The sequence below is a fragment of the Meriones unguiculatus genome, chromosome 6 (genome assembly GCF_030254825.1).
Source record: "Meriones unguiculatus strain TT.TT164.6M chromosome 6, Bangor_MerUng_6.1, whole genome shotgun sequence".
Classification (NCBI taxonomy): domain Eukaryota; kingdom Metazoa; phylum Chordata; class Mammalia; order Rodentia; family Muridae; genus Meriones; species Meriones unguiculatus.
This window is the reverse complement of record NC_083354.1, coordinates 72,058,575-72,072,989: the sequence shown is the minus strand read 5'-3', so window position 1 is coordinate 72,072,989 and position 14,415 is coordinate 72,058,575. Positions and strand designations below refer to the sequence as shown.

Below are 14,415 nucleotides of genomic sequence, written 5' to 3'. Positions count from 1 at the left end.
CAAACCCTCAGTCAGAAGCAAGTACAAGAGCTGCAGACTTGGGGGAGTGTGTTGGGGGTTGGGCTCACGCTTGTATACTGTTGCCTGGATACACCTATCCTTGTTGTAAAAACCTGCTTGATTGGCTGATTAAACCACCTATACCTGGGCAGGGCAGAATGGGGTAGGCATGGCGAAGGTTCCTGGGCTTTTGAAGACAGGAGAATCACCTGAAGCAGACTGCCAAGCGGAGGAAGGAGAATGCCAGTATGGGTTAGTGTGGAGAAAAAAATACACGTGGGCTGGGAGAAAGGACTCCAAGAACGGCATGGAAAGTCCCAGATGAAGAATCAAAGCAAGTATCCATATGATTAAGGAGGGAAGGGAGCCCAGATAAAGATGTTTAGGGCGGACAGTATTGGATAGGGCAGGGATAAGGATGGTGATGACATTGAGACAGTGTAAATGGAATATCTGCCTGGCCCAAGGTAATAAGGCAACTATAAAATCTAACAGGTGTCTCTGTCTTCTTATTTGTGATAATGGGTCAAATAATACCCCTGCAATAATTATAGAATTTATAATAAACATTATATAGTCCAACACTCTTCGTATTTTCTACAACAGGGGTTGGTGGGGGGTCTCATGAATCTCTAAACCTACGCTTTGTCTCTCCCTTCATACAGATGTTCAAATTAAGGCCAGCCTGTGGAGCCTGACATGGCTCCTGCTAAGCTAGATATTTCGCCATGGTGCCCTCTCAGGCACTGCTAAAAGAACCAGGTGGCCAAAGTCTAAACCAAGAATCACGTTTCTTCTCATGGATCTCCGTGCCATTTGTTCCTTGTCCTTTTCCACAGGGATGCTGATAGAATAAACCAGCGGCTGCTTCTGTCTTTCCAGTGAGGGTTCTTGCTACATAAGCTCTCCAAGTTTAGTTGGTCCTCCCTGCTCATCAGAGGCCTCCAAGAGGTAGCAAACCTACCACATGTAAGGGCTGAACTAGAGCCACCGGCTGAGGGCTGGAATAGGAACTGTGACTCGAGGCTGTGGGTTAGAGTGCAGAATGGGGATCCTGGAGTGAGAGGGCAAACAGTTTCCACTTACTTCCTAGAGCCCTTGGCGAGACATCAAGATTTACAAATATACAAACATTTTAAATTATTTGTGCTTTTTTTTTAGAAATATATTGCAATTAAAATTTAAAATATTTTATTTTTAATATTTGCTTACTGAGTACATACACAAGTAAATTCTGTTGAGGTGTAAAATATCCTTATTTCACAAATATTTAAACACTTTTTAAGCTCTTCAGTGAATTGACCTGAGAACTAAAATAACAACAACAACAATAATAATAAAATGTCTACTAACATTTATTTTGCATTTAGCGAGAATAGGGGGCATCCCTGGTTGGTTGTTTTTGGGGGAGAACAGCTTGTTATTTAGAAAGAGAGCTTGTATGTTCAGCAAATACAAGTCCAGCTTCCCCCACACAATTCTTGCTTACTGAATGCAGGATCTTTACCTCCCATCTCCCAGCAACTGTAGGAGGTGATGAGGGATGAAGGAGACTCCTTGCCTTATTCCTCCAAGACCATGTGGGTGGGCATTAAAATGAAAGCTGGGCACTGTTGCTGTCAGAAAACACAAACTGGAGGTGGGGGGCAGTAGAGGTTCTTTGGTGTCTTCTCATGTTTGTGAGGTAGTCAGCAGACTCTGCTCTCTAGAATCACAGTAATAGGAGTGTCCTTTAGACCAAGGGCTTTCTAGATTGGCCTTCAGGAATGGCACTAGCAAGAGCAACAGTGATTCTCCGGGGTTTCATGTTAGAGTTGCTTTCAGAACCCTTTGGAGAAAGATTTCCTTGGGCAAAGAGGCTGTTAGTGCCTGCCGCTATCTGAAGAGCCTACCCCAAACCAAAATGGTTTTCTGTTTTTCTCCAGTGTGGTTAAAATGAGCAGTTATTCCTAGATCATGCCAGAGTGCTAGATTTTGGACTGTGTAGCTAAGGGGCATGAGGAGACATAATGACTTTTTGTTGTTGTTGTTAAGAAGGTACTTGAAAGGTTGTAGCTGGTGACACATGACCCCTTTCTTTCTGTCACATGTTCTCACTCTCTCTCTCATATGGGGAATCCACTCAGACAGAAACATCACCACAGATTTTGAAACTGAAAATGTTTTAGTTTATTACTACTGTTATTGTCTTGTTTAATATTTTTTTAGTTTGACATTCTATGAATTGGTTGGCTCCTTTTTATATGTCAAAGTGACACTCTTAACATAAAACTGACCTCAAAAGTACATGTTTGCATTTTTATGTTGTCACCATTAATCTGGTAACTCAAAGAAATGATTTGAGTGAAGATTTTTTGATTTAAAATATAAATGTCACCATTATGTTTCCAAAGGCAGAGACTTTAAATGTGTATATTCTAATATTTTACTTATTTTAACACCTTAAAATTAATTTCCTGCAGTTTGGGCTTTCTATTCTCTCATTTGTAAGAGAGTATTTTGTGTGCCCCAGAATCAAGCCAGCAACCCCAGGAAGTTTTGAAAAGCAGGGATCCACCCATGGATGTTTGTTCAGATCTGTAACACAGGAGGCTCCTTCTGCCGGAGGATCTTAGGGAACACTGCCTGTCCCTACGGAGGTCAAGGAAAATTAGCCTTGCTCCCCACTTGGCCTTCTTGGAGAGCAGCCTGAGTCTGCTGCTAGCTACCAGAGCCCCTGTCTTTGAGTGCCAGGTGCTAGGAGAAGCCCTTGGGAGTAGAACAACAACAAAACTCAGAAAAAAAGCAATGCTGGGAATGGGCGGTGCTGAAGGGCAAGCTTGCCTTCAGAGGTAATTCATCCTGACAGTAGAGTTAACATTCTGTGTGTCCTCAGCAAAAAATATTATTAATAGACCCTAGAACACCTCAAGTGCATGCCATCCACATGTCCTCCTCCGTTTCTAAAAATACACCCACTGGCATCTAAGCAGCTGCAGATTTCCTGTGCCGGATACCAGAGGGACTTGAGGGCAGGTGTCTGACAGGGAGACCTGGACCTGGGAAGAACAGAAATCCTCTACTTCATGGTCATCGCAAGCTGCTCCCAGAGCCCTGGAGAAAGCTGACAGGCTGTAGGAGTTTTCTACCTACTATGTATGTGTTGAAACAACATGCAAAAAAAAAAAAAAAAAAAGAACTGAAAATTTCAAGTGGACAGCTGTGGGGTTGTGGAAGGAATGTCACTTTGGAGCCTGGGAGCCTCTGAGCTTGAACACCGGCTTCATTCGTGGTGGGGAAGATTGAGCAAGTTGGTTTTGAGGTCTGCTGTTCCCATCTGTCAAATGGGAGCTTGGATATCCCCATATGGTTAGAGGTTTAAAGGGGAGTGTGAAGAAGTATAATAAACAGTGCCTTTGGGGGGTAGGAGAGTAGACAGGATGGGAGAGCGGGGGTTTATGATCACTGCACTGATACCGGCTGTAACTTCTATTTTCCAAACAGACACTATCAACCACCGCTGACCCCACATCTTAGCCTCTACCAGTTCAAAGCCAAGGCGTCACCCTTTCAGGCTGTGTTGGTCTTGTCATGGGGAGTGAAGATGTATACACTCAAAGAGCCCAGGAGTTTGCTAATTGCATGTAGTAGCTTTCGGGTTTAAGAGTCCTTCCCTGCCCTTCCCCCTGCCTCTTTTCCAGCCTACATTCCTACTGACTGCTTAGGGAAGCAGAGAGTTGAGGCGAGGGCCGGGAAGCTCTTGGGAGCTGCGTTCCCTTGTGTAAGAGACTGAAAGATTGTCCCTCTTGAACCCTGTTGGAGGTCATGTGCCCCGGAAACCAGTCAGATGCTGGGACGTGCTGCATCAACACTGACAGACCAGTTCTTGCAGCTTGTTCTAGAAAATTGGCTCTCAACCTGTGGGTCATGACCCCTTTCGGTCTCATGACCCTTTCACAGGGGTCACCAAAGACCATGGGGAAACACAGATATATACATTTACATTATTATTCATAACAGTAGCTAGATTACAGTTGTGAGGCAGCAATAAGAATAATTTTACAGTTGGGGTCACCACAACATGAAGAACTCTATCAAAGTGTCGCAGCATTAGGAAGGTTGAGAGCCGCTATTCTAGACTGTGGTGGCTAAGGACCCACATTTTGTTGTTGTTATTTTGTTTTGTTTTGCCTGATGCCTGGCTCAAAGTAGCTGCTCAGTAAGATGCTTTGAGGGAAGAAATGATAAATTCTTGTATGTAAAGGCCCCAAATGAAGCCTAAATGTGCGCAGTTTCATCTTACATGATTCAGGTCACAGCGACTTTTGGTAAGTGAGGAACGTGATCGGCAATATCCACCCTGATGCGGTTCACCACACAACGTTCTACAGCCCAGTCAGGAAACACACTCCTGAAGAGTCCGAAGGTTGGCAGGGCTAGGCTCCTGCCCCGAGTACAGACTCCTGAAGAGTCCGAAGGTTGGCAAGGCTAAGCTCCTGCCCTGAGTACAGACTGCTGCTCACTCTGCCCTCTTGTTCCCCGTAGGAAGTCAGTCTGCCTTTGGCTCAGCGGGGGAGGAGCCTGCCGAATGCCCATCCGCTCCTTTCTAAGAGCAGAGAAGTGCTTGCTCTCAAGACTGCACTCAGTCCCCAGACTTGGTGGGCACTAATTCAGGAGCACAGTGTGAAGAGGAAGATATTGGGTTGATTTGTCTTAAAGCGACCTGGAACTTACGACGTCTTCTTTGAGAGATTATATTCTTAGGAGTCAGTTATGAGGAAATACGGAATGGGTGAATTTAAAAACATTTTTTTTTCCCATCATGCAGACCAATTAGAAGCAGGAAGCCTAAGATGAAACAGTGGGATTTGGAGGGAAATACTTCTAATAATGCCCTTTCCTCAGGAATTCACCTACGGTACCAAAATATAAATATTCCCCCTAAATAAAATTACTGGTATTTTGTGGTTCTCATTTGAATTGAAGGTCATGCTGGTAAATGGTATTGGAAGAGTCACAGTGAGTCAGCATGCCAGGGGCAGACTTGCTCTAGTCTTCCACACAGACTTCTGTACATCCTGAAACAGACCAAAGAATATTCACGCTCACATGAAAGAAAGGAACTGGGCTCTTCATTCCATGAAGCTTGCCAATGCCTTGTGGCAAGATGCTACATGTTTTAAGCAGCCCCGTGGTTTATCCTTGAGCTCCGCTCTCAGCAGGGGTGAAGGGAGGAGGATCCGGAAATGTGTGAGTGCAGGAAGCAGTGCCAAGGGGAACAGAAGGAGGGGTGTGCGCAGGAAAGCAACAGGAAGGCAGGACAGGCTAGTCCACACTGGCTGCCCTCTCCTTGTTCGTAAAAGGACCTCATTATAGGTCCCTCTGGAGTGAGGCTGGAATGGTTTTCCTGTTCTTTCTGAACCTAGCCAGAGATCTCGAGACTTAAAACGCAGTTTCTAGTTGCCCAACAAAATGAAGCAGAGCCTGCTGAGCCTCTCGGTGCAGGTGATGGTGAGCCGAGTAAACCACTGTTCACCCCCGTGTGCGGGGCCTGGCAGGAAGTGCGGGGTCTCTGCTTACATCCTGCTGGCGGAGCAGTGTGTTCTCAGAGCAAAGAATGTCTGCCTTGGCACCCTCTATGTCAGCAGTAAGGCCAAGAAGAGGTGTCCAGATGCCTAGCAAGCAGACCCCAGCACCTTCCCAGATGCCTCCCAAGCCCCTGTGTATCTCACAAACGTCATTTCTCCTATTTGTTTCAAAGAAACAGTCTGTCTACTGATGGTGGCCAAATATAATATTTGGTTGTAAGATTCAGTCACATAAAAAACAGTTAACTGGGTGTGCATCATAATTCTTCGGTATGGGGGCTGGCGAGATGGCTCAGCAGTTATGAGCATTGGCTGCTCTCCCAGAAGACCTAGGTTCAATTCCCAACACCTACACAGAGACTCACAACTGTGTGTAACTCCAATTCCAGGGAGGCGCGGGCACCAGGCAGACACTCGTCTAAGAACACTCATGGTGCACAGGCATTCGTGCGTTTGTGTTTTGCCTGCATGTACGTCTGGGTGAGGGTATCCGATCTTGAAGTTACAGACAGTTGTGAGCTGCCATGTGGGTACTGGGAATTGAACCCAGGTGCTCTGAAAGAGCAGCCAGTGCTTTTAACTGCTGAGCCACCACTCACTACCGAGAGATCTTGTCTTAAAAATAAAATAAAATAAAATAAAATAAAATAAAATAAAATAAAAAATAAAAACAATTCTTCAAAACCACCAAAAGACGACTGGAGTTTTGTATTGCTTAAAATCTCCAGAACCAGCCTGGATAGATACTAGTTAATAAATGTTTGAGGGAGTCTTACAATTGTGTTACATTAGTTATCGTGTGCCTGTGGATCCGTGCCGCAAGGCACACACGGAGGGCAGAGTACAAAGCTAGGGAGTTGGTTCTCTTTCTTCCATGTGGGCTTCAGGAATCCAATTCAGACTGTTAGGCTTGGCCACAAGGGCCTTTACCCTCTAAGACATCATGCCAGACCCCACTTTAAAGAAGGTCAGCATTAAAAAAAAAAAAACAAAACAAAACCGTTCTAGATGAATTCAGACACTAACTTGCACAGGTCAAAATGGCTGTGAGTTTTCTATGGTGCTGTCTGTAAACAGTGCTGTCTGTGGCTACTCTCTGGAAAGCCAGGTCGCTTCAGTGACTTCTGTGCCTGGGCAGTTGGGAGTGCGGGGTAAGCTCTGTGCATGCGGCCTATTTAAAGCAAAGAAATAACTGAAGATTCTCTTCCCCAGCCCTCAGAGTTAATGTAGCACATTTGGATGGCATTTGTCTCCAACTCCCTATGGAAAATGTCCTTAAGAGTATCTGTCAGCCTTCTGTTTTGTTTTATGTTCATTGATCAAAGGAGCTTAAAAGACTCACTTGTAGGTAAGCAAACATACACATGCAAGTTAGAAAGACCTCGTCTGTCCATCAACAAGCATGACAGCATGCTGTAGAAAAAGCTGGAAAATATGGTCCTTTAAGGGGCACCAACTGTTGTTGACTCTAGGGAGAAGGAACTTATTTTGCAAATGTCACTCAGCACAGTATTTCTCTGAGAGGGACATGATGTAATACTTTGCACTTTGATTGTGGAGTTATACAACTCTACTTGTCAAAGCTGATAGACCTCATATAAGAAATTATCCTCCTGTATTTAGAAATATATATTTAAGTAAAAGCAACAATTAATTAAAGAACTAACATAACAGCTAATTAAAGAAAAAGAAGTCATGAAATTGAGAGAGAGCAAGGGGGTTGTATGAGATGGACTAGGGAGAAAAATATAAGGAAGGAAATGATATAATTATATTAATTATATAATTTTAAAAAATAAAAATATGCTTAATGTAAATTTGAAATAAGTTTTAAAATGCAAAAGAAATACACACAAACTACTACTTTATGTGCCATTATTAAATGAATAATTAAAGATATTTGTCAAATGTCTAACAGTAGTCGTGGTGACTAAGAATTCTTTAACAAATTCTTAGCTTTGACATGTGTCTGATATTTTGCATATGGTTTTATAGAAACTAGCACGGACTGGGTCATAATTCAATAGTATTAATTTCCACTCAGTTCAAAGGCAGAACTTTAAATATGACATATACTAGCACTGTCTGTGTATATTTATTCATATGTGTGCATTTGTGAGTGTGTGTGTGTGTGTGTGTGTGTGTGTGTGCGCGTGTGTGTGTGGAGAATATTGTAAGGCAGAGATGGTGCACCTTACTTGAGGGTCTTCTACTCTCTGGACCCTGATTGCATGCTCAGTAAGTAATCTTCTCTAATTGCTCCAAACGTCTTTGAAATGCAAAGCAATCTGTCATGAGTGGACAAGATCATTTTGGTCATTAGAAAATATGCTTGTGCCCCTTATAAACCAGCCGACTGATATCAGCACTCAGGTCCGCCAATCACTCTTGTTCATTATTCTTTGAATAGGATTAACTAAGTTCTGACACAGGCGTGGAACTCTCTCATCGACTAGTCTTAGGCCACATGCTGAGTCACACAGTCCTCTCAGGCCCTGCTCTTCCACACAGCTTATCTGAGCAGCCATCTGCCCTAGGGCCTTAACACTTTATACTTGATATATCTGGGTTTCTGCAACATTCTGGGGAGGGAGTGGATAGAGAGAGACTCCCTTCTTGGAGACTTCATGGGAACTTAGAAATAAAGCCTTTCTTACTACAATCCCTCTCATGAATTTCATCACTGGCAGTTCTCAATCTCTCTCTCTGTCTCTCTTTCTCTTTCTCTCTCTCTCTCTCTCTCTCTCTCTCTCTCTCTCTCTGTGTGTGTGTGTGTGTGTGTGTGTGTGTGTGTGTGAGTGTCCCCATTCATGTGTCCTACATTTGAAACATAATATTCTCACAAAGCAAGAAATGTGGTGGTCTATAAATATGTGGAAGCAGCAATTACTTGGCATTTTACTCAGTAATGCCACATTCTAGCTTTCTTTTCTTCTTGATCCCAAGCAAATTTTGGTGTTCTCTGAAGAAGGGACTAACTGTTCAACATGTTCTCCTCCAGCCCATCCATGCTAACCCATCTTAGCTCTCCATACCCAAATTCACTGTCAGGAACATCTCTAAGGAGGATGCTGTATCTACCAAAGTGTATCTGGGACTATGGTAGCTGGTCAGAAGCCCCCAAGAGCCTCTGCTTCGTCTTGGTTTGGGTCCCTTGATAAACATACACCATGTGTTTTTTTGGCCTGAAGCAATATTCTATGTTGTTAAAGTAATATAAATTAATGTAAAAGGTCTCTGGAAATACTCAAGGGTGATAGCAGTCAAATGCCACCAGCCCCTGAGAGACTGTCTCCCGGAGTGTTCCTGGAGGGCAGGCCATGGTGGTTTGTCTCATCTGAGCCACAGCAACAGCTTCCTGTGACACTGTGTAAGTACCTGATAGCTTGGGAATGTCCCTCATAGTGCCCGCGCAGACCTAAGATCCTGCTCTCCTCTCCTTTCCTTTATGTGGACAACCCCTCACACTCTGTTTCTGCATTGCAATGATGGTCCATTTGAATAGTTTTATTCCCTTTTCCAACTTTTTACTCTAGGATCTCTTCACTTACTCATTTCATATTGAATTTTTCTATTGATTCTGCCCAACAAGCTAATTTCATATCTATATATTACATATAAATATGCATCATATATAAATATATTTATATATTTAAAAACATATGAACATCTTCCTAGGTACATATATACATAACCTGTGCCAGGAAGGAATTACAAAACTCTGATGTCTCTGAGAAGGGCAGAGTGTCTAAAAAGGGGTAGGCTTGGGAGCTAAGCAGTAGAGTAACTGACCTTAGGAGGAGCTGCTCCTATCAGGGCCCACAGACAGCTGAGCAGTTCCCTGGGTGGAATTATCTGTGCACTTCTTTTTAAAAGTGCACTTCTTTCATAAAACCAACACTTTTATACACTGGCAAGGGCATAGCTGTTCAAACATATATGCATTGAAAAGTGCAAGTTCATATTGGCTGTCCAGCATCAATTTAGACAAAGTTAGATATAGCATCCCCTTCATGGCTCAAAAGAATCTCCTTAAAGCATTTTTTTTCTACATAGTTTGATTTATCTTTGATTTTCTTCCCGGGGTCTTTTATTGTGATGTCAGAGTTCACCCTGACTTAATCTTTGGTTGTACAGTATTACGACCCAGGCTCAAACCATCGGGGAAATAAGTATAAATTACAGCTAAAGTCCAGACATTGAGGAACCTCCCATAGACATTTATTGAGAAAGCAACTCCGCACCTCCTCCGTGCTTGCTGTAGGGCAGGTGCCAGGAACACCATGTTCCCTCAGCCGAACATGAGGCTGGAGGAACTCCACTGAGGTAGGAGCACAGACGACAACCAGATGTGGGGAGATACGTTGTAGGAGCTACCTTGGAAGAATCTTGACCTGTAAGCTTGATTTTTTTTAAATACAATAGATCCAGAAGTAGAAGTCTGTGCCACTGACTAATTCAGTCATCTGTTTTCTCTCCAAGTGTTCCCTCCTTTGACAATAAAATGTCTGGACACCTCGTAAAGGATGAAGGATATCTGAAGATGTGAGAGGAAAGAGGAAGACTTCCTTTTCCTTCACTGGTACACTGTGTGTGTACTCTGGACAGCAGAGGAAGACCTGAGGTATAGGGCTGCCCTCGGGGAAGCCATATTTGTATAAGAAGAAGGATGAACTGTGCTCTACCCTGAGCATTCAGGGAGATGAGCACAGTATGAAGATTTCTGGATGTCTTAATTACGTACTAATCCAATTTCTCCACCATATTCTTCCTGGAGCTTTTCCTTAGCAGACAGAACTATGGGTCCCTCACCATGCCAGGTCCTCTCCAAGAGCGCGAATGTCCCGAAGATGCTCTGGAACTTCTTTCAGGCTAGCAAAAAAAATTTCCAAACTATTTGTGCAGCTACTGGACAAATAAATGTTAAAGGTCAAAGTGTGCTTCAGGCCTCAGCTGGGTTCGTTCCTCTTTCTGTCAGCTTCCAGGGTTTGTGCTGTCTGGCTTCAGGGAACTTCTGCAACAGGCATTGTGGTATGCTGCCTCCCCATGACCTTGGGACTCCCAAGGCCGGAAGCATCCTTCAGCCTCTCTCTATCTACTCTCTCTAGTGCTATGGTTGGCACGTTTTAAGAAATACATCTTCAGGGCTGGAGAGATGGCTCAGTGGCTAAGAGCACTGTCTGCTCTTCCAAAGGACCCAGGTTCAATTTCCAGCACCCACATGGCAGCTCACAACTGTCTGTACTGCGAATTCCAAGGGATCTGACACCTTCACGCTAATGCACATAAAATAAATAAATTATTTTTTTAAAAAGAGAAATACATTTTCATAGTCCAATAATTTTCTAGCCTTAAATTTGCATTCTTTTTTTTTATAATTAACTACAGAAGAAGAAGAAGAAGAAGAAGAAGAAGAAGAAGAAGAAGAAGAAGAAGAAGAAGAAGAAGTCAGAAGTCATTCTCTGTGAGATTCTTTCCTTTTCCCTCTTCACTTTTGCTCTGATTCCTGCAGATAGGCCCAGTGATTTCTTTGTTTAGGATTAGTCATGGAAAGGAATGTGAGTTGTTTCCAGGCCTGATTCTTCTTAAACACAGATGTCTGGAGGTTTGTTAATGGTATCCCTGGAAAGAGAGACTCAGTTTCCAAGAGGAAGGGTTCCTGTAGAACCTCCTCCTTTGGGCTCACTCATCCTTTTCCTGCCATTCAATGTTCTCTGTGTTAAAACACAGTAACTCTGCAGGGCTTTTTACTGTTGCAATGTTTCTAATTCTAGACTTTTCTTTACCAATGTCTTCCTTCTAGTAAGTCTTTTCCTATCTATCTCCTTAACTTTGTGAATAAAAAAAAAAAAAAAAATAGTAGGCCAGAAAAGAAAAACTAGTGGCCGGTTGATAAAATGACTAATTTATCAACACCATCCATCTTGCCTACTGCTGGGCAGTTATCCTGGTAAAGGGCTTGCCTCTTTCTTGGCATCGTCATACCCAGAATTCTAGTCTAAATGTTCACTTCACACCAAGCTTCCTCTCAAAAGCTTCCAACCATCCTTCTGGATATTCTTCCCTCTCCTTCCATGTCCCTTTTGTATACTGCTCATTCCACCCAAAAAGATGTTGTTACTTTTTCTAACCAACTCTTTGCTCAGAAACCTAAATAGTAGCATATAGGGGTGTATGGAGACTGTTGATTGTGCTCTGATATTCGTTTTCCCTTTTCCTCAAGAAACAGAACCCCGATTTTTCTTGTAATGACAATGTGTCTGGGAGAAACACCAGCTTTCCCTCTCGCCCTTTCAGCCTTGAGGACGGCGACATACAGAGGACTGAGTATGAATGGTCTTGAGGCTTTTCCCTCTCCTGTTTCCTTCTGTCTGGAAGGAGATGAGGCCGAAGACAGAACAGCCATATTGCAACCATGAAGCAAAGGGCTAACAGCCCTGCTTCCGGACAGTGAAGGCAGAGGAAGGAGGGAAAGCCATGTGGTGCCGGCCCCTGCTCTGTAAGAAAATGAGTCCCGGCCTGTGCTGAGCAAAAGCATTCCGCTAAAAAGAACCTGTACACTGACAAATCAAGTACAAACTCCTCTCCCCGGTTTCCCGGGAGAAGGAGATCATGTCTCTCTAAGTTCCTCTCTGCTACACTGTTCTCGTCGGAAGCAAGCTAATGGAGCAATCACCACCCTACCTCTTTCGCTTGGCATGGGCTGCATAATCATTCAGGATTTTTTCTTTTTAATTGAATCACTGCATTCTTTCGAAATGGCCAGAAGCCTTTGCTCTAAGCTCTCATGCCTAATTATGACTCCTTTCCTCCAAAACCTACTGTGGAACCCCCCCCCCCAAACATACACACACACCACACTGGGCCCTATATTAAATACAAGTTTTCCCTTACTTGCACTCTGATTGTTTGAAGACAAGTTTTGTTTTTTCAACCGTTGCTTAAGATCCCAGCAACCGGAAATCCATGGATTTTGATCGGCCCTTGCCCCTCCCTTGTGCGGGTCACCGTGACAGCTCTGTGGTTGGACACCGTTTGTCTCACTATGTGTATGTCTTGTCTTAAAGCAGAATTGTCTGTGGCTTCGAGATCATGTATGTATTGCAAGTTGTGTCTTCTGAGAGGTGAATGTTTGCATTGATTGACAGTTCAGAGTCAGGATGAATGAATTCGACATGTGGAGAACATTTGCAGCAGCCGACATCATCACTGTGTTATTTATTGCGATGAGAAGTATGCTGGGATTTGCAGATTGTTTATAGGGCAGATCTTGACGTTGACAATAAACCTCTAACTCCTTAAATATGTTTTGTTTTTTATTGCACCAGGAGGAAGCGAGATCAAGACTACAGCATCCTGACATTAAAAACAAAAACAAAAATCGGGCTGGAGAGATGGCTCAGCGGTTAAAAGCCCTGGCCCTGGCCGCTCTTCCAGAGGACAAAGGTTTAATTCCCAGCACCCACATGTCAGCTCAAAAGTGTCTGTAACTCTGGTTCTAGAAGATCTGGCATCTTCACACAGACATAAACGCAGGCAAAACACCAATGCATATAAAAACAAACAAATAAACAAAACACTCAAAAGTCTTTTAAAAGACTAAGCTACCTGGCTCCTGATGGCCTTGGGGCAAGACCACCTTGCCAAGAGCTGAGCCACCAATTCCAAGTGTTTCCCTACTTACAAAAAGCACCAGAGAAGAGGAAAGAGGGGACACGCCCCACTGATTTAACCTTTCAGTTTGTTCAGTCGTCCCACAGACCTGAGTCTTAGAGGATGTCCCTTTGTTCCTCAGGTTACTATAACTTCTTCGTTTTCTGGCTCCCTTTCATTTTTTTTTCATTGATGTCACGCATGCATGCATGCCTTAGGATGGACACACTTTATTTAACCTGCCATATTGTTTGTGTTAATTTAATAAAATTACTACTCTTTTTGAAAAGAAAAACCTTCCCTGAACTTCTCTCTGTGTGGAATCTTCCACCACCTTAAGCCCAGAGCCCACTTAATTGAAATCTGCCTTATTAAATAATGATCTCTCAAGTAAGAATTACAATGACTCTATTTTGTGTTTGAATCTCATTTTTTTAAAAAAGGAAAACAAAATTAGTTAGAGAAAAGGAAGGTTGCAGGAAAGAACTGTTTCTTTTGAAATTTTCTTTCCAGGGATCAAACACAAGAGTCCTTTATGAGGAGCTTTGGGGGAGGGGAGTCCTTTGTGGAATCTCAGTGTTGCCTGCTTAAGACTCCCTGGGGAAGCCTGAGGTGAAAGCTTGGAGCCGCCATCTTTGCTCCTACACTGAGGATCCTGTGAGGGACACTAGTGCCTAGAGCAGAAGACCTTCCTGGGGCCCCAGGGACTCAGGAATGGCCATTAAAGTTGGGTGGCCTTCGTCACCACAAGCAAGGCTCCTGACAGGCAGGAGAGAAAGGAGTCTAGCCAAAGTGTTCAAGAAGCTGCCTTCCCTGGAGGCTCCCACCTAGAACCGGTGAGAGAGATCAAGGGACCATGGGTTCTCTGAGTGGCTCTCCTGAAAGGTCTAAAAAGCTAAGCAGAGTCCCAAGTTCCTGTGCGAGCTGGGTTTCCATAGTGACTGAACTGGGCTATGACGCTCATCTTAGCAGTGGCTGAGCTGGGCTAATTGCTGTGTGCAGCGTGGCCATACAGGATATTTTTTGAGCATCACCATTATACAAGACAGAAAAGGGCATTCAATAGAAGTCAAAAGGACATTTCTTCAGAGGGTAGCCAACGAACTTTGCATTAGTGGAAGAAACAAGTGGAAATCATTCTTTAAAAAACCAGAACAGTAAGTGGGAGATAGTATGACCTGGAGAGGACAGGAGC

General features: G+C 43.6%; 1 protein-coding gene across 1 annotated transcript in view; it reads right to left on the bottom strand.

Moving 5' to 3' along the window:
• Positions 1-14,415, bottom strand: part of Znf366 (zinc finger protein 366) — a 67,803-nt gene that overhangs the window by 22,780 nt on the left and 30,608 nt on the right. The gene's annotated exons all lie outside the window — the stretch shown is intronic.